A 19199-nucleotide genomic window follows, 5' to 3' on the forward strand; every position below is an offset into this window, starting at 1 on the left:
TAGGAATCATGAAATATAAGTGAAAAATCTAAAAACATCTAAGACAGTATAACATTTTTAAAGAACTTGCAGACTACCTTCCCCTGTATGGAACAAATAACCCTCGTCAAAGACACAGACTATATTTACATCGCACCCAATCTGAAACAAATCTGTGTGCTGTAAACATACAGAACTCAGGGCTGTCAGCTAAACCACATATTTGCCCCAGGGGAATAGGACTCAGGACCTTAATACTTGGATAAAACATCAAAGCACTGAACAAGTCAAAGCAACATTTATATTTTTTCACTGTAACAATTTCATGATTATATACAGTATAATATATACTAGTACAAACAAGTTTACTTTGCTTATTAAAACCAATCAGAATGTTGATACATTTCTATCAACAAACCAATAATCCAATTTAATCTCTCTTCCAGCTAGCAAATAATTGTTTTGAGAACACTAAAAAGACAGGAAACATGGAGCAGGCATGCCAGAAAAAGAGGATGAACCAGTACACAGATATTGACATCTCTCCATTGAAATACCACCCCCTCGCCGCTGCCCCCACACCCTATACTTTTTCAAACATCTCGTTCTGACATCACAAATTTAAGCATAGCTGTTCTTTGCATGTTCTGTACAGGATGAGTAGGTGAACTGATTGATTGGTGGAGTAAATGGGTGGTTCAGTAAATGTGTATAGCAAATGCTATCTACCCATGGTTTGATTTCCTTAGAGTGCAGCTGTATCAACCAAATCAACATTATAATATTGTATGAAATCTCTCAGATAATCACTGAGATTTTGCCATGATTCCCCCTTGCCTCTGTATATTTCTCCCCCCATTTTTTTTTGGAAGGGAGGGGCTCAATATGTCTTTCATGTCTCTGATAGCTCTGAGGCTTCTCCAGACCTACAATATTTTGCACACTTCTCTTCAGGCTTGGGGGAAAGGGCCAGTATAAATTAACTGAGCCAGCTTTTCCCAGTTAGCAAGAAGCATTCACTAGAACAGTTTGGCTTCTGGCCACCCACCGAAGAAACCCTTCCCAACAACTTATTTTTAAATTCAGTATTGTTAATACTCTTATTTTAGCTTTCTTTTGAATTGTGTCCTCTAAGCCCAGAAGGTATGCAATGCCCTAAATCGCCAGTGACACCTGCCGGTGAGGACAGAGTTCATTTCCTGCAGACTTTCAGATAAGTCTCTTTGCAGTGCAAAGCTAATGGCAATTATGCAAGAGGTTGGTTATCCTTTCGTCCCCAGGGTAAATGGCCTTCTCATTTCCAAGGCAGGTGAATGCTGTCAACACACAGACCCCTGTTCTCTGCGGAATCAATTTCCAACCTGACCAGGCCCCAGGAAGTGGATTTCATTGTTTGCACCATGTTTCTGTCCCTTTGTTCAGTGAAAGATGCTTACTGAGCCTTATGATTTGTATAAATACAAGCCACATTATACATTACACTCATTCACATCAGAACATATTGGTTTGTCATACATGAAGTTTAATTGATGCAAACTTGAACTTCAGGGTGTTGAGTCTTCTGGGCAAACGCTGTCACTGTGATTCAGTGCTGTATGTTCCTTTGAACAGAACAAAGATAGAAAGATAGAAATCTGGATTTAACTGCCCTATTTCTTTCTCTCCATAGTGTCAATAGGCAATTACAAAAATATAGTTGTACTACTGAATGCACTCAGTATTACTTCTTGTGTCTCCTGCAGTCTTATTGCAAAATATCTCATTGCGCCAACCATTTGCATCCCTGGACAGAGCAACTTGTGTGTAAAGTCCATGTTAGCAGATCAAGCATAGCTTTGTTTGCACTTATTCACTGCTCATCCAGCACTGCAGTAAGTGGTTTTGCATATTAAATAAGTGCACAGTAACCTTCCTTTACCTCCTCAGAGCCCCACCCCCTCCCACCCAGGCTCAGGAATCAACACTGTTGCTCAGTCTGAGACACACTGTGAGGAAGCTGCCAGGAGGTTGCTATAGTAACTGTTCTGCTTTCAAGAGCTATTTTCCTGGTTTGAGGGGAGATGGAGAAGGCCAAAAAAAAAAAAAAACCCAACCTGGAGAAAACTAGGCAGCCTCTGACGAGAGTTCAGATAAAGAAGGTCACAGTAATTTTCTGGCACTGACTAAAATAACCAAGCGGATGTGGGAGTTACAAAGCAACAAAAGAGAAATAGGTGAAGTAGAAGGGCAATAATTAAATTATTTGGTAATGTTCCTAAATTGGAGCATTTCAGATTTATATCAGCGCAGATCATCTGGATAATATTTTATGAATCTTTTCATTTTTCATCCTGAGTTACAGTAATTTAAACACAAAAGGCTAGATTCTGAGCTCAACTTTGCCAGTTTAAATCTGGAGTAATTCCAGCAATGCCTATTAAGCTTCCCTGGATTTGCACTGGTGTAACGGAGAGAAGAATGTGGCCCAGAATACCTAATTTTACGAAAGCATGGAACAAAGGTGGAGGCAAAAGGCTGTAATTCTAACATCTGCAAACCATTTTCTGAAACGGTCTTTCAACAATCAAGAGTATGTTGGAAACAAGGAACAATCTGTCTCTCTCCGCAGGCTTCAGCCACTTCTGAGTAGTGGGCCTAAAGAGGTAAGTCAAGTCGCATGCTAACCAGACTTCCACTGAGTGAGTTGGCAGCTATTATTTGAATACAATCACTCGTAGAAGTACAAGCAATGCAACCACTAATTCCAGGACTGACAGGGAAAGACACTGAGGGCTGAATGCTCAAATGGAGTTAGGTTCCTAACTTCTATTTAGGCTCCTAAATTCAACTGATTTCAATGGCAATTGAACAATTCAAACTCCTTTCGAGCATTCATTCCTGACTGTCTGATGTCATGGCATTATTGCCAGTGTAGCCCAAGAGTATACATCCAGGAATGACATAAATATATGATAGGTCTATAGTGATTTTGTAAAACCATTAGGGCAGGGGTGGGCAAACGACAGCCCCTGGGCCGGACCTGGCCTGTCAGGGCTTTGGATCTGGCCTGTGGGATTGCCTGCCCTGTGGTGCCGTGGGTTCCGTGCCACTGCTGGAAGCGGCTGGCACCAAGTCCCTGCGGCCCCTGCGGGAGGGAGGGCAGAGGGCCCTGTGCACTGTCCTCGCCTGCAGGCACCCCCTCCACCCCCGCAGCTCCCAGTGGACGGGAACAGGGAACTGCGGCCAGTGGGAGCTTCAGGAGAGGTACCTGCAGGTGAGGACAGTGCACAGAGCCCTCTGCTCCCCCAGGAGCCGCAGGGATGAGGTGCCAGCTGCTTCCGGGAGTGGCGCGGGGCCAGAGCAGGCAGGGAGACTGTCTTAGCCCCGTTGCGCGCCACTGCCACCCCAGAGCCGCTCCAGGTAATTGGCGCTGGGTCAGAACCCACACCCCGAACCTCTCCTGCACCCCAGCCCCCTGCCACACCGCTCCCACACCCCTTCTGCACCTCAACCCCCTGCCCTAAGCCCTTTCCAGCACCCCACACCCCAACCCCCCTCCTGCATCCCGCACCCCCTCCTGCACCCCAATGCCCTGCCTTGAGCCCCCTGCTGCACCCCAACCCCCTTCCCTGAGCCCACTAACCCCTGACTTGAGCCCCCTGCTGCAGCCCGCATCCCTCCTGCACCTCAACCCCCTGCCCTGAGCCCGCTTGTACACCCCGCACCCCTCCTGTGCCCCAACCCTTTGCCCTGGGCCCCTTCCTGCACACCGCACCCCCTCCCACACTCCGCACTCCATCCTGCATCCCAACCCCCTGTCCCAGCCCTACGTTCATGGCCCTGCATGCAATTTCCCCACCCAGATGTGGCCCTTGGGCCAAAAAGTTTGCTCACCCCTGCATTAGGGTATCTATGGAACAGGTTTGTTAAGGTCCTCGAGTGGCTGGTCCATATAAGGGATAAGAGTCTCGTGATAGAATTATTTTTCACCTCAAACGGTAGATAGCTGTGCTTTGGTGCTGACAGTGGTAGGTTCAGTTTCTACTGATCACCGCTTGTGCTTGTATGTATCTGGTCAGGGAGTTGTTACACCCATAGCAAGTAAGTACTGGAGCTGGATTTTACAGTGGGAGTCAAGTATTTCAGTTGTAGCCACGCTGTATTTAAGAGATGGAATATTATGTGTGGAAAAAAATGAGTTTTAACTTGTCAGCTTTCTGTAATTATATATTTGTTATTTTCTATGGTTAAGATTTGCCATAATAAAACAAAAATAAAATCAAACAGCGAGAAGGGAGAAGAAAACCGACTGGGTTGAATTGTGCTTCAGGACTGGGTTCTAATGTCCCAGGTGATGATTTGTCTGAAACGTTTTTGATACAGCTAGGTAACACAAGACAGGAGCAAGAGGGAGTTAGGGGATTAAATAATATTATTTTAAAAGTGGAGAGCTAGGAAAACATAAGAAGTTTGGAACTGAATCTAATCCCTTGGGCACCCCTCTTCATAGCAGGTGTGACATCACACACGCTTTACACTTTTCCTGTGTCCATCGGCTGGAAAGAAAAGTTGTACTTGGATGGGTGGATATAATAAGACATGTGGAGAAACCAAATTAGCAGGTAAGAAATTCTTCAAATTCATTTTTTTCCTTTCCCAGTAAGAGGCACTAAGATAAGTGGCAGCACATGGTTTATAGTTGCATTATTATAGCAGCCTTCCCAGGTGGCCAGTTCAAATGCTAACTAATAGTTCTGGTGCTAACTAATCTGGCAAGAAGATTCCAGTGGGTGGAGGAGAGGATAATAGCTGCCTTTCAAATCTTACACTTGCCAACATAGGCATATGAAGCTTTTTGTTGTTCCAGGAACCTCTCAAGCACAGAGAAGGTAGAAGTCCTATGAATTGGAACCACCTGCTTGAACTAATGTTTTGGCAAGCTCCTGTTTGCCTGGAGTTAGTTCAGAATATTCTGGGCTTTGTGGAATGGGAAGCATCCACAGAAATTATTTGCTGCCCCTTATATATTTTCAATACCATTGTTGTCAGACAGAAAACACGTAGTGAACAAGCCTAATCAGTGTGAATCATACAGAGTGTGCCACTACTCTGTACTGCCATATTCCATTGTATTCTTGACTGACACAGTAAATCAAGTGCTCAGAGATTTGGTGGTAAACCACATTCAAAATTGATGCTCCAAATAATCCTGCGGTTTCATTCATTGTGTTCTGTCACTCTCAAACCCTTTTACACACAGTATTGCAGGTTTTGTGACATTTGTTTTGGAGAGGCTAGTCTGGACAATGCTGATAGTCTCAAACAGTCCCCAGAGTGTAAACATGCAATCCAATATTTGTCCATACCAAAGATTTGAGCAGGGTGCCTTAAGCGTTCCTCAAATCACACTCATTTACTCCACGGAGCTAAAGAAAAAAGCTAAAGCCAAAGAGCATAATTTTCAGTGTTGCTTAGCACTGACAGCTCCCATTGACTTCTAACGGCGTTTTGGTTGCTCAGCATTTCTGAAAAACCAGGCCATTATGGTTCTAGAGATAAATAGGTGAAAGAGAACATTGTAACATAGGTCAGCTGCAGCCATTTGATCTATATGCCTATCCATCTCATGCTCATCACTGTAGTATTGAATACCTAAGAAATGACATGGTATCTGAGTCACATATTACATGAGAGGTTTGCTGGCTTGAATTGGCATCATCAATCCAGATTTCTATAGTTCCTAATCCAAACATGGGCAGATCTGTTTCATTGTGTGCTATGTATGATGTTCATGTAGCCATTTCCTGCAGTGTTTTCCTAGACTAGGTGTTAATATGTATAATAATGGTGCTGAAATCTATGTTGTTGATCTTTGATAGTTCATAGCAGCTTTTTTACTTTAACAATACAATAAAACAAACTCTTAAGTTGTGTAGTTACTTGCCTTACTGAGTGATGGATTGTGCCCACCCAACTCCCCACTGTTTATGATGCTCACGTGTTGTGTCACTGAGGCAGAACTATTTCTTTTCTTCTTTTGTGGAGAGCTGACAGCTGCAGAGGCCACAGGGAAAGGAGCTGCAATATTCAAGGCAAGATGAGATGAAGTACTGGAAGAGGATTCCAGCACGGTTAGAGTTGATGAAATGGCTTACAGAGTTGCAGGGGTGGTAACAGGCAAATTTATAGATGGAAGAGATGTGAGAAGAGAAAAAAGTGAGTTGAATGTCTGAGATGATACTAAAATTATAGATAAAAGAGATAAAGCAGAGGATCTGGTTTGAAAAGGGGAACAAAGTTTGATGACACTTCTCTTCATCAAGATGTCAGGAATGCAGCTGCCTCTGGGCTCGGTTGCCGAGCAAACCAATGAGCTCATCTGAGTGTTATAAACCCTCACTATGTTTTCAATGCATTAAAACACCCAGAGCTGGTCCATGCCAGCTGACTCAGGCTGCAGGGCTATAAAACTGCAGTATAGACATTCAGGGTCAGGATAGAACCCTTCCCCTTCGCAGAGCCCCAGAGCCCAAGGCCCAGTCTGAGCCCTTACACTGCAATTGGATAGCCTCAAAGCCTGATTCCGAGCCAGCTGACATGGCCCAGGTGTGTGTCTTTTATTGTGCTTCCTAATGGGTCAGAAGAGCCAACAGATCACCATTTATTTTTTGTAGCAACACCAGCGCAGTGGCTGCTCAATGCATTCCACACCTTCAGACCTGCTTCCTGCCCAGCCCTTGCTTCAACCCTGGCAAGCTCTGCTTCAGCCCTAGTTCCTGCCTACTTCTGATTCCAGACTTATGGGTCTGACCACTGTCTTGTCTCCTGACCATAACTCCAATTCTGCCCTTTGGTTCTGTTCTGGTTTCTGGTTCTAGATCACAGGCTTGCCTCCTGACCGTGCCTCTGATTCTGCTCTGACCACTAGGTCAGACTCCTGCTCTGATCCCTAGGTTGCACTGGCTACACCTTGGTGTGTGACACAAAAGAAGTATTTGTGCTTCTGAAACATCTAGAGAAGGAAATTCAGGTAAGCGTGTACCGTTTTTTGTTTAGTTTTCACAGTGAAGCCTCAGTCAGACAGGTAAATCACCATACAAATGTCCTGATAATCATTTCATACATTATACGATGTTTTCCTTTATCAAGATTCCGAAACATTTATGTTTAAAAATGCAGATTGTTTTTCATCAATTACATAACAGAATGTTGACACTATATTGATAATTTAGACAATAAGAGTAAAAAAGAAGAATGTAATAAAACTACAACTTGTGTGGCATTTGAAATCATTTTATCTAATATCCAATTGTATATATAAAGTAAATACTTTGTCATCTTAGCCATAAAATCTTTGCTTAATATCCCTGGACATTTATGGGAAGTATTTTGGCAACTTGTGGGAGCCCATATTCATGAAAGAAATAGAAATATATTGAGAACAAAAATAAATGCAAAATTGAATAACTGTTCTAAAGGACAACCAAAAGGCATTTCCTAATCTGTGTTATGATAAACATGCATGAAAATTCCATGAAAATCAAACTTAATTTACTGTTTCTTTTTCTTCAGACAAAAGAAATCTGATGAAGAAGAAAAACATGTATGTTCCTACATTTCTGCTATAAATTTCTCCATATCTCTCCTTAGTGCTCACAAAAATGATTCTTTGTATAGAACTGTAGAATCATTGGATCCATGCAAAAACAAAGGAAGAATAAAGCTTCTGTAGTTGGGCATTATCAGAAAGAAATACTCTGTATTCACCTATCTAAGTTTAGTTTTGTATAAATGTGGTAGAAACCTAAAAAACCAACAACCACTCATTAGATGGAGTTTTCAAACGTAAATAAGTCAGTATAGTTAAACCAATTTACGTTATTCCAATTGTATATATTCACACTGTTGCGGCTGCACTATTACAAGCTTCCTTGCATTTGTGCCATGTACTGTGCTGTACTAGATCAATTGTTGTCTATCATATGGATGGGTACCCCAGGGTACTGGCACTGCTCCCAGGCCTGCTGCATTCCTACCAATTTTCATACTAGAATGTGGGATAAATCCAGGAAGCTAGAGGAACTGTGGGAAGAGTGGTGAATCTCTTATAATTCTCCCTGCTGTGTCTCAGAACGCACTTGGGTGCCTCTGCCATTACCAAACTGTGCCCATATTTTACATAAGCCCAGACCGTCAGGCTTTGTATGCACACGTAAATACAACGAGCAAACTTTTGGTCTGATCCAAATACCACTGATGTTAATGGGAGTCTTTCAGACCCTTAAAAGTGAATTCAGTTTTTAGATACTTCAAAGGTCTCCTTTACACTAACAATGGAGAATACCACTAGAATCAGTAATCTGGAACTGCTGTGAACTTTTTAAGTGTACCCACTGCATATGTGTGCACATTTAGGAATTTCTGTAACTAAACTGGCCTTATAAAAGATGTGCACAGATATTTTTAACATATAGTTCTCCTGTTACTGGAGTGCAGCCCTTAAGAATTATCGAGGGTAAGAGCACATGCAGCCAGCTAGAATCACCATGGAACCAAAGGATTTTGTTTCCTTCTGCTAAATAAACCAGGCCTGAGAAATCTACACTTTTAACTTCCTTATTTTATACCTTTTGGTAGGGGGTGAAAATTCTAAGCTCGATGGCTGACATTGCTAGCACAGCAAAGGGAGTCATCAGAAATGTTATGGTGGTAGGCATGTGAGGAGTCAAGTCAGTTGCAATAAGCCTAACTCAGCTGGAACTTGTTCTTTGCATAACATATATTTCACCTTGATATCAGTGCAATGAAACAAGATATCCATTTATACCAGCGGTTCTCAACCCATAGCCCGCTGGTATAAAGGGCCCGGCTGACCCCAAGCTCCCCTCAGTTCCTTCTTAACCCCCCATGAGAGTCGCTGGAACTGATCTTCTTGCTCTTGCAACTGCAAGCACTCTCAGTGGACTGTGTTTTCTATTTTATTATAAATAGTTTAGTTAGCTAGGTTTTTACCCCATCTGAGGGTTTTATTCCATTCCCAGAGTTGAGGGATGACTCTGGCACTGGGCTTCAAGGCCTGCATTTCCTGCAATAATGCTAGGCCCCTGAGCGACCCACACTCAAGTTACTTGAAGTGCCTCAGGATAGCTCATATCAGAGCTTTGCCAAATTTTCAGGGACTTTGAGCCTTGTACAAGGAAAGATAATGAAGCCAAGCTAAAGTTTCTACTCACGGAGGTGGCCTGGAGACCTCCATCTGAGCTAGGTCGTTCAGACTCGGCGCCGAGTGCTTCAGTATCAGCATGGAGCGTGCCTCCTACTGTGCCTGAATCCCGGCACCGTTCACCATCCTCGGTGCCTAGGAAGAGGCATAAGAAGCAGACTGCTGAGAGGGGGAGATCCCCAGCACCCAAGTTGGCTAGTCATGGGTTAAGAGTAGACTACAGTCTACGTTTAAGCAGTCCTTTGCTTCAGAAAATGGTGATTAAACATCCACCACCCTCATGTGAAAAAACTTTAACCAATTTGTCAGGCTCATTGGGGAACTTTCTTAGATGGAAAAGATTTTAACACATCTGCACTTTCATTTGTTTCCTTCACTGCAGAGCTCACTAACAGATCCGCACTGTGAAGCACATTAACCAGACAAAGAAGTTGTTTTCTAAGTTCTGCTACAGCATCAGAAAAGGTTTATCCCTCTTCACCAATCGCTCCCAGGACAATATTCTGCCACCAACTTTTATGCAATGCCCCTATGGGCTCTGATAGGAGTTTCAGATGTCTGGAACTGTAAGCAGGACATAGCTCTCACTGATACATTAACAGTTTCAAATGCAGCATCCCTTGATTACAACTACTCAGAGTAATCGATAAAACAATCAATTTTTTTTGTAACGAGTCCATCTGAAAATAGTTTTCTCGCAGATCACCAGTGCCATGATTTCCACACTAACGGGCTTGATCTTGTTGGTTTTGTTATTATTTATTTCAGATAATTGGAATTAGTTGCCCATTGCATCGCATGTCTTGTAATTGCAATGTTCAAACAAATGATGTTAAATAAATATTTACATACCTCTGACTTTGTTTTGTTGTTTTGTACAGGGACTTTTTTAAAAAGCAAAGCCACATTGAAAATTTACTCCCTGAAAGGTTTAGCAAATTAACTAGGCAGCACACAGGTGTGCAGTACTTGAGGCTTGCAGCAGTACAGGAAGAAATACAAAGAGTGGTGTGGGAGGTTGGGGAGGAGGAAGCTCTCAATCTGATGCAATTTTTCACTATATGCAGCAGTGAGGTTGCTTGTATTTATCAAATCCACTTTAAAAATGTCACAGTCTGTCAAACACTGCATCGGTGGATATTTGTGTATTTCCTAGAACATTGTGTTTTATGCTGAATCAACATCGAGCCAATCATATTGTTTACTCTAATCCATATTTCCATTTGTTTTTCAAACCTACATTAACTGAGTGCCAGTATCAACTCATTATCACCCAAATGCAGCAGGAGGAGCATCACTGGTCTGCCCTGAGTTAAATGAAGTCCTACTACTTTGTTCTGCACCCCTTCCTTTCTTAAGGATGGCTCAAACCATGCAAAATATTGTGCCTGCTCCTCAGCTGATGGTAGCTTCATTGGTTTCAGATGAACTGCACTAATCTACATCAGCTAACACTGGCAAGCACGGCATGTGTCATCTGGCCTAGTAGTTGGAGCAAGACTCCAGCCCACCAGTTGGAGATAAATCTAGATGAGGCAGGTCCAGGAGCGACGCCAAGGGTCATCAGAAACCAAAACCTATGCCAAAAAGTTAACCAGAGTTGCAGTCAGAAGGTGGAGCCAGGAGTCAGAAAGAATTAAGGGCCTGGAGCAGGATCAGGTACAGACTGGGGATCAAGCAGGATCAGGCACTAGCTGGAGGTGGAGCAAAGCTAGAGGCTGTGGCGGCAGAGAAAGGGCCAAGCACAGCTGCAGGCTGGGAATGCATTGAGCAGCCCCTGGACTGCTGCTGCTACTGAACTGAAGTCTCAGCCGGAGGCCTCCTTCAACCAACCAAGCAGATGGCACAGTCACACAGCTTCTATCACAGATGGCTGCACTTGTTAGGTTGCCAGTAGATTGGCTCTGCTGTAGGCTAGGCCCCTGGCAGCTAAGGACCTAGCCCAGTATGTGCAGAGTAAATTGTGTTTATAAAAACTTACATTTATGGTTATGAAATGATCAAAAATAACCTCTAAGTTTACAAACCCCTCTGTTGTCCCACGCATCCGAACCCTTACGAAATCCTGCCATTTCTTTTTCTCTACTGTCAATGCTTTTTGTTCCATTCCTAGAGCTAAATCTCAGTTTCATAGATTCTAAGGCCAGAATGGATGATTGTGACCATCTGATCTAATCACTTGCAAAATATGAGCCATAGGGCTTCCCTGAAGTTATTCCTGTCTGAACTAGAGCATCTCTTTTTGATATCATTTTAGCATTCTGCAAAGCAGTGAATCAATCAAAGGTTGGACAAGCAAAAGTCTTGGAAAGAAGAGGTTGAGTATCTAGAGGAGTCATCAGGAAAACAAGATGTGAAAATAATATACATAAAGTTTAAGTTGTATGGAAGCATAAATCAGGGTAATGATGCAAGCGGTAAGAAAGGCTACCAGTAAACTTACAACGAATGCCAAAAGAGGTGCTAGAAGTATGGAAGGAGCATTTTGACCAAGTGCTGAACCCCGTAGTGCATCCAGATGCAAGCATTCTAGACAGCTAGATGAGTGGCAGCTTGCAAGGCAGAATGGATATCAGCACTGAACCACCATCAGAAGAAGAAATAAAAAAATGCAGTGAAGCAATTAACAATGGGAGAGCTGAAAGAATAGAATCATAGAATATCAGGGTTGGAAGGGACCTCAGGAGGTCATCTAGTCCAACCCCTTGCTCAAAGCAGAACCAATCCCCAACTAAATCATCTATAGACAATGTAAATAGACAATGTAACAGTTGAGCTGCTAAAAGCTTGCAGGACAAGTGCTATCAAAGCATTAGAAAAAATATTCAAGAAGGTAGGAGAGCAAGAGGAGGTACCAGATGACTGGCTAAAGGCAATAGTTGTACCAATATTGAAGAAAGGAAATCCTGCCAATCCAAATAATTACAGAGGTATAAGCTTATTGTCAGTACTGGGAAATATCATGATGAAAGTAATTGTCAGATTACACTTTTAGAGGAAGTAGTAGTAGTGAGGAACAATGTGGTTTCAGATTAGGCCTAAATTGCCTCAAATATGCACACTGCAACAGTTAAGAGGGGAAAAAAAACAAGAAAGGAGATTAAAGGTGTTTGCTGTTTGCATCTGCTTCACAAAGGCATTTGATTTGGTTTAGAGGGAAGCATTATGCAAAGTGACAAAATCATATGGAGTTCCAGATAAGATAATTGCAATTATCAAAGCTTTGTATGAAGACTCCTGCAGTGCCATGAGAGTCGGTGGAAAATTAAGCACCCAGTTCAATTCCAAGTTTGGTGTAAAACAAGGGAGGATGAAATCACCATCACTTTTCCCCATGTTCTTAAGCTGGAGATGAAGAATGTTAGACAAGTTGGAGGACATGACATTGAGTGATCTAGAGTTAAACTCCTTAGTTTATGTAGATGACATCATTACAACTGACAGACACATTTGAATTAATGATGATACCCTTTGCTTCATTGAACAATCGGTATAGTTAACGTGGACTTACAATAAATACCAAATGAGGAAGCGGTTGCATCTTGGAAAAGAGACTATAGGCAGTATTGAAATGCAGCAGTGGTGAAGTCATAGAAAAAGTAAAATCTTGTGTGTTCCTAGGAAGCTGGATCAGCACGGATGGTTCAATCAAAGATGAGGTTAAATGGAAATGTGCTTTTGCTACAAGTGCTGCGCAGAAATTGACAAAGTTATGGACAGATGAAAACATTAAGTTTGGTACCAAAGTAAAAAAGTATCATTTGATACTAACAGTGTACTAACAGCATTACTATATGGTCTGGAAGCAGCTGCATTAAATGAAACAGGCATCAGAGATGACAGTTCTTTGAAAGATGGCAGGTGTAAAAAGGGAATGATTTTAAAAACAAATGAAGTTAGATGGAGAGTAGGATGTGAAATCAGGATACAGGATTGGGTCCAATCAAAAAGATTACAATTGTGGTTACTCTTCAGAAGACAAACAAATGATAGGATGTCAAAGAAAATAATGCAAACAGGTAAATTGGACTTAGGCCTGGTCTACACTGGGGGAGGGGGGGGGAATCGATCTAAGTTACGCAACGTCAGCTATGTGAATAACGTAGCTGAAGTCTACGCATGTAGATCTGCTCACCGTGGTGTCTTCACTTTGGTGAGTCAACTGCTGCTGCTGCTCCCCTGTCGACTCCGCCTGTGCCTCTCATAGAATATCCGGGTTGGAAGGGACCTCAGGAGGTCATCTAGTCCAACCCCCTGCTCAAAGCAGGACCAATCCCCAATTTTTGCCCCAGATCCCTAAATGGCCCCCTCAAGGATTGAGCTCACAACCCTGGGTTTAGCAGGCCAACGCTCAAACCACTGAACTATCCTTCCCCGCCCTAAAGAGAAGGGGCTTGGAGAATGCAGGCAACGATCCTGCTACCTCTCACAGCGGTGGACTACAGGAGTCGATGGGATAGTGCTTGGAGGTCAATTTATTATGTGTAGACTAGACACAATAAATCGACCCCTGCTGGATCAATCACTGCCTGCCGATCCAGCGGGTAGTATAGACATACCCTTAGAGGCCGACCACTGACTAGATGGTGCAGCATCGTATGCAGAGACATCACCAGGCTGGGCTTAATGAAGGAACACACCATGGACAGGAATGAATGGTGATAATGTACTGCTCCCTGTGTCTGCAAAGATGCTCAGGAATGAAAATAAGAATATCTTTTAAGAAAATATACAATTTTGATATAAAAATTACCAGTGATGGAGTATGTACCACAATCCTTTCTAGTTTTTTCCAAAGGTTAATTACCCTCACTGTATTTAAAAAAAATGCTTTATTTTTAGTGCACATTTGTCTAGCTTCAACTTCCAGCCATGGAATCTTGTTATATCTTTGGCTGCTAGACTGAAGAGCCCTCTATTTTCTGCTCCACATGTAGGTACTTAGACTGATTAAGTCACTCCTCAACCTTCTCTTTGATAAACTAAATAGACAGAGCTCCTTGTGTGTCTCATAAAAGGCATATTTTTCAATCCTTCAGTCATTGTTGGGGCTTTTCTCTGAACCGTCTCCAATTTATAAATAGCCTTCTTGAAGTATGGACACCAGAACTGGACCCAGTAGTGGTCACACCAGTGTCAAATACAGAGGCAATACTGTGACACTGTACCCCATATTCTTCATAGTGATATTATTATTATATGATTATGGCATAATTATGATGCATTTTGTACAAGATGGAGCATGTAAGGTGTCATTGGAAAAGTTATGATTTCCTGAATATTGGTGCACATGTATCATTTTTGTGTATGAAGTTATGAATATTGACTATGTATCTGTATTTCTCACATAATGACACCTGGGTGACACTCCCTAGGCAGGTTTCAGAGTAACAACCGTGTCAGTCTGTATTCGCAAAAAGAAAAGGAGGACTTGTGGCACCTTAGAGACTAACCAATTTATTTGAGCATAAGCTTTCGTGAGTTACAGCTCATTTCATCGGATGCATAAAGTGGAAAATACAGTGAGGATATTCTTATACACACAGACCATGAAAAAAAGTGAGGATGTTTTTATACACACAGACCATGAAAAAATGGGTGTTTATCACTACAAAAGATTTTCTCTCCCCCCACCCCACTCTCCTGCTGGTAATAGCTTATCTAAAGTGATCACTCTCCTTACAATGTGTATGATAATCAAGGTGGGCCATTTCCAGCACAAATCCAGGATTTAACAAGAACGTCTGAGGAACAGTGGGGGGGAGGGGGGGCAGGAAAGGAATAAACAAGGGGAAATAGGTTACTTTTTATAATGACTCAACCACTCCCAGTCTCTATTCAAGCCAAAATTAATTGTATCCAATTTGCAAATTAATTCCAATTCAGCAGTCTTGGAATATGAACAAGAAGCTGCTCGGCAGCTCTCCAACACCACTTTCTACAAACCATTACCCTCTGATCCCACTGAGGGTTACCAAAAGAAACTACAGCATTTGCTCAAGAAACTCCCTGAAAAAGCACAAGATCAAATCTGCACAGACACACCCCTGGAACCCCAACCTGGGATATTCTATCTACTACCCAAGATCCATAAACCTGGAAATCCTGGGCGCCCCATCATCTCAGGCATTGGCACCCTGACAGCAGGATTGTCTGGCTATGTATTCTCCTTCCTCAGGCCCTACGCTACCAGCACTCCCAGCTACCTTCAAGACACCACTGATTTCCTGAGGAAACTACAATCCATCGGTGATCTTCCTGAAAACACCATCCTGGCCACTATGGATGTAAAAGCCCTCTACACCAACATTCCACACAAAGATGGACTACAAGCCGTCAGGAACACTATCCCTGATAATGTCACGGCTAACCTGGTGGCTGAACTTTGTGACTTTGTCCTCACCCATTACTATTTCGCATTTGGGGACAATGTATACCTTCAAATCAGCGGCACAGCTATGGGTACCTGCATGGCCCCACAGTATGCCAACATTTTTATGGCTGACTTAGAACAATGCTTCCTCAGCTCTCGTCCCCTAATGCCCCTACTCTACTTGTGCTATATTGATGACATCTTCATCCTCTGGACCCATGGAAAAGAAGCCCTTGAGGAATTCCACCATGATTTCAACAATTTCCATCCCACCATCAACCTCAGCCTGGACCAGTCCACACAAGAGATCCACTTCCTGGACACTACAGTGCTAATAAGTGATGGTCACATAAACACCACCCTATACCAGAAACCTACTGACCGCTATTCCTACCTACATGCCTCCAGCTTTCACCCTGACCACACCACACGATCCATTGTCTACAGCCAAGCTCTACGATACAACCGCATTTGCTCCAACCCCTCAGACAGAGACAAACACCTACAAGATCTCTATCAAGCATTCTTACAACTACAATACCCACCTGCTGAAGTGAAGAAACAAATTGACAGAGCCAGAAGAGTACCCAGAAGTCACCTACTACAGGACAGGCCCAACAAAGAAAATAACAGAACGCCACTAGCTGTCACCTTCAGCCCCCAACTAAAACCTCTCCAACGCATTATCAAGGATCTACAACCTATCCTGAAGGACAATCCATCACTCTCACAAATCTTGGGAGACAGGCCAGTCCTTGCCTACAGACAGCCCCCCAACCTGAGGCAAATACTCACCAGCAACCACATACCGCACAACAGAACCACTAACCCAGGAACCTATCCTTGCAACAAAGCCCTTTGCCAACTGTGCCCACATATCTATTCAGGGGACACCATCACAGGGCCTAATCACATCAGCCACACTATCAGAGGCTCGTTCACCTGCCAGCAATGCCCCTTTGCCATGTACATTGGTCAAACTGGACAGTCTCTACGTAAAAGAATAAATGGACATAAATCAGATGTCAAGAATTATAACATTCATAAACCAGTCGGAGAACACTTCAATCTCTCTGGTCACGCGATTACAGACATGAAAGTTGTGATATTACAACAGAAAAACTTCAGAAACAGACTCCAACGAGAGACTGCTGAATTGGAATTAATTTGCAAATTGGATACAATTAACTTAGGCTTGAATAGAGACTGGGAGTGGTTGAGTCATTATAAAAAGTAACCTATTTCCCCTTGTTTATTCCTTCCCCCCCAGCACTGTTCCTCAGACGTTCTTGTTAAACCCTAGATTTGTGCTGGAAATGGCCCACCTTGATTATCATACACATTGTAAGGAGAGTGATCACTTTAGATAAGCTATTACCAGCAGGAGAGTGGGGTGGGGGGAGAGAAAACCTTTTGTAGTGATAAACACCCACTTTTTCATGGTCTGTGTGTATAAAACCATCCTCACTTTTTTTCATGGTCTGTGTGTATAAAAACATCCTCACTGTATTTTCCACTTTATGCATCCAGTGAAGTGAGCTGTAGCTCACGAAAGCTTATGCTCAAATAAATTGGTTAGTCTCTAAGGTGCCACAAGTACTCCTTTTCTTTTTACTCCCTAGGCAAAATCAGTCTAGATAGCCGGCTGTAAAGGGCCTATTCAAAGGAATTGGCCATTAGCAAAAACAATAGGCCTTAGGAGAAGCTTATCCCCCACCTGGTGAGCCTTCCTGAGAGTGCTCCAGACAGCCTGGCTGCTATGACTCAGCAAGATATGCAAGGGCATGTGACCAGGCCACATGACATGGAACATCTTGGATACCAGTATTTTCCCAAAAACTGAGTTTGGGACAAAGGGTTCCCGCCATATGCTAAAGCTATATAAGTCAGGGAGTGACATCATCAGTTGTTCTTCACTCCCCCAAAACTGAACACCTCAGAGAAGCTCCAAAAGAAAAGGACTTATAACTGGGGTGGGAATCCCAAGCTGCAAAGCAAGTGCGGCTTGTGCCTTGAGAATCTGTGTGATGGGTTCCCCTGGGGACAACCACCAGCTCCCCAGAGCTGTATTGTCCTGCCCTGGTCAAAACCTGACCAGTATGAATTTATTGCCTAGTCCTCCACTTCTGCAAAGGAAAGTGGACATGCACCAACTCTTGTTCATGAGCTGAGATTCATCCCCTTTGAACTTCAAACAACACAGTGTTTTAGGTAAAATATAAAATAGATTAACTATAGAAAGATCACTTATAATCACTTAAAGCTATAAACTACTTTGATCTGTTTGCTAACAAAAGAAATACAACAAAAACACAACTGAGCCTGCAATACTAGATAGGATCTGAATCAGTAATCTCTCACTCTGACTAATGATACAAGCAGTCCACCAAGTTTCCATACACAGGCTAGAAATCCCTTTAGCCTGGGACCAGCACTTCCCTCGCCCCAGTTCAGTCTTTTTCCTCCAGTACTTTCAGGTGTGTTGTTGTAGGGAGAGTGAGGTCCCCTCATGATGTCATTTCCTCCTTTTATATCTTCTTCCAACTTGCTGGAAAGCTGTTTTGCTCTGACCTGAGTCAAACAGTAACCATTGTGTAGTGCTATCTCTGAGAGGTTTCTATTGTACACAGTTCCTGGAGTAATCCTCGTGTTTATGTGTATTTCCTCAATAAGCCATTAACATTGTTTGGCCTTTCTATTGTTGTCCCTGAAAGGTGGCTTGTGGATGTGCTCAACATGTTTCAGTAGCACATACATAGCCAAACTTAACTTCACATACAATGATAGCACATACAATCCAACCAGATATTAATGTCTAGCAGATCAAGACTTTTAGAACGATACCTCACAAGGCATACTTTGTACAAAACATATCCTAATTATATGACGGTGGTGAATAAGGCCAATCTGCAAGCCTGCTTGTATCGTCAGTGTGAGAGATTGTTAATTCAAATCCTATCCTTCTAGTATGTTAAGATTAGTTTGCGTTTTTGTTTATTTACTAGGTCATCTGCTTTGATCTGTTTGTTATCACTGATAAAGCAAAAACAAGTTTTAGTGATTATCTGTGTTTGAATGAAGTGCTTGGAAATCTTAGCTCAAGGGGCAAAGACTGTTGCATCTCCACACTGAAGGAGGGGCAAACTCTATGAGCTTAAGCTGTACAGTTCCCTGTGCAGCGCAAGATGCTATAATTTTGGGTTTATACTCCAGTAGGAGCTGGGGGAGGGAGGGCATGCCTGGGGAGCTGGGGGTTATCTTGGCTGTAGCCTTTCTATTGTTGGTTCATGCTGTGGCTGCTCAGAGAGCCTGCATGTAACTGCAGCTATGTGTGTCCCTACTTGTGTGAATGCTGGTGGAGGTGTAGGACTGGGAGTGGGTCTGCAACTTGTCACAGCAGCACAGTGTGAGAGGGAGCCCAGGCTGAGGAGTCAGAGGGCTCGGTGGTACCCCAGTTCCAGGTGGCACCCCGGGGGGAACCAGTCACAAATACAACCTTCCCCTACTCAGTATTCGCCTGTTAATAAATCCAAGCATTGCATTAGTTCTTTTGGCCACAGCACCGCAGTGGAAGTTCACTTAAATTCTCTGTGCCACAGCCCCTCAGTTTGGGCTTGCAAATCTAAGATTTTTGGCACCCAAAAT

At 43.0% G+C, this 19199-nt stretch overlaps 1 long non-coding RNA gene across 1 annotated transcript; it reads left to right on the forward strand.

Moving 5' to 3' along the window:
* Nucleotides 1-1635: 1635 nt before the first annotated feature.
* Nucleotides 1636-6160, forward strand: LOC122462050. Its single transcript, XR_006284385.1, has 3 exons — nt 1636-2621; nt 4472-4580; nt 6004-6160. It is a non-coding gene; the product is annotated as an uncharacterized LOC122462050 (long non-coding RNA).
* The last annotated feature ends 13039 nt before the right edge of the window (nt 6161-19199 follow it).

This window comes from Chelonia mydas, chromosome 1 (genome assembly GCF_015237465.2).
Source record: "Chelonia mydas isolate rCheMyd1 chromosome 1, rCheMyd1.pri.v2, whole genome shotgun sequence".
NCBI lineage: Eukaryota > Metazoa > Chordata > Testudines > Cheloniidae > Chelonia > Chelonia mydas.